Source organism: Typopeltis vanoorti, chromosome 11, assembly GCF_054136105.1.
Source record: "Typopeltis vanoorti isolate ZY-2024b chromosome 11, IOZ_Tvanoo_1.0, whole genome shotgun sequence".
Taxonomy (NCBI): Eukaryota; Metazoa; Arthropoda; class Arachnida; order Uropygi; family Thelyphonidae; genus Typopeltis; species Typopeltis vanoorti.
The window spans coordinates 42,830,680-42,831,764 of NC_143559.1; the positions used below are offsets into that span (position 1 = coordinate 42,830,680).

Here is a 1,085-nt window from a genome sequence, read left to right on the forward strand (position 1 = left end):
GTTTGGCTTCCCATGTTTCGTTTCTGTGAGCTTTAAGTGCTTCTCTAACTTCATTGTTCAGTTTGTTGAGGATCTTTTTGTCTTGAGGTGCACGGGTGTTATGGTACCTTTTTCTTTCGTTGTTTTTGTCCCTAATTAAATCTATGATGTCTTCGGGTAGTCGGTTAAGCTTAAGAGTGGTTATGGTAGAGGTGACAACTTTTATGGCTGTGTTGATTTGCTGGGTCAGGCTTTTGACAGCATTTTCAATTTCGTTTATGGATCTGATGTGAGGGACAGGTCCAATGTGTTCCGATACTACTACTGGTAGTTTTTTCCATGAGATGTGTACAATGAAGGAATATTCCGATGTCTTATTCCTGACGACCTAGGAGGGTCTATTGACAAATCCCTTAGACTCACGCAAGAGTCTACCAGGTAAGCAATGTGTAATCACAAAAATAGTCAAAAGGAAGAAAGCTTACCTCTAAATATATCATTCGGAAGTCCCAACAGTATCACACTAATCGAAAAAAAACGCGAGCAGCTAATTCGTAATCATACTTCTTCCGTCTCTCACCATAGGGGGTAAAGCCAAATATATGCTCGGGGCCTACGCAGTCCATCAGAGCTCTCGCTAATGTCCTTGCCGGTATGGTAGCGTCCACCTCAAAGCCAAGGGTTCGCACACGCGACAAAACAGAGGACATGATCGGGGGGGGGGGGGGGGTCTCCTACACTATTCCCACCACCGAGTGTTTAACTTTGTCCCAGTCCGGGGTTTAATAATATCTGCAGTCGACCAGTTGTATATCTCGAGCCCCCGATGGGACCCGTTCCGATATCAATGGTAAAGAACAGATACTACACTTTGATCTTAGCCAAAATGCCGAGAAACAATCAAAACACTTATCTTAAATCAGAGACGCCCACTTTATAAATATAATATAAATACATATATTTGACAATTGACATTTATGACTTAAGGGTGAAGCAAAAAGCTTTTCATATTCCCCGTTGTCTGTTACGGTCACAAAAAAAAAAAAAAAAAAAAAAATCGCCTAACGCCTTTTTATTCCCGTATACGGGGAGTAGGCGAGGCCATT

General features: G+C 42.1%; 1 pseudogene; it reads right to left on the bottom strand.

Annotated features, from left to right (window-relative positions):
• Positions 1 to 764: 764 nt before the first annotated feature.
• Positions 765 to 880, bottom strand: LOC150101474 (U2 spliceosomal RNA; annotated as a pseudogene).
• Between the last annotated feature and the right edge of the window lie 205 nt (positions 881 to 1,085).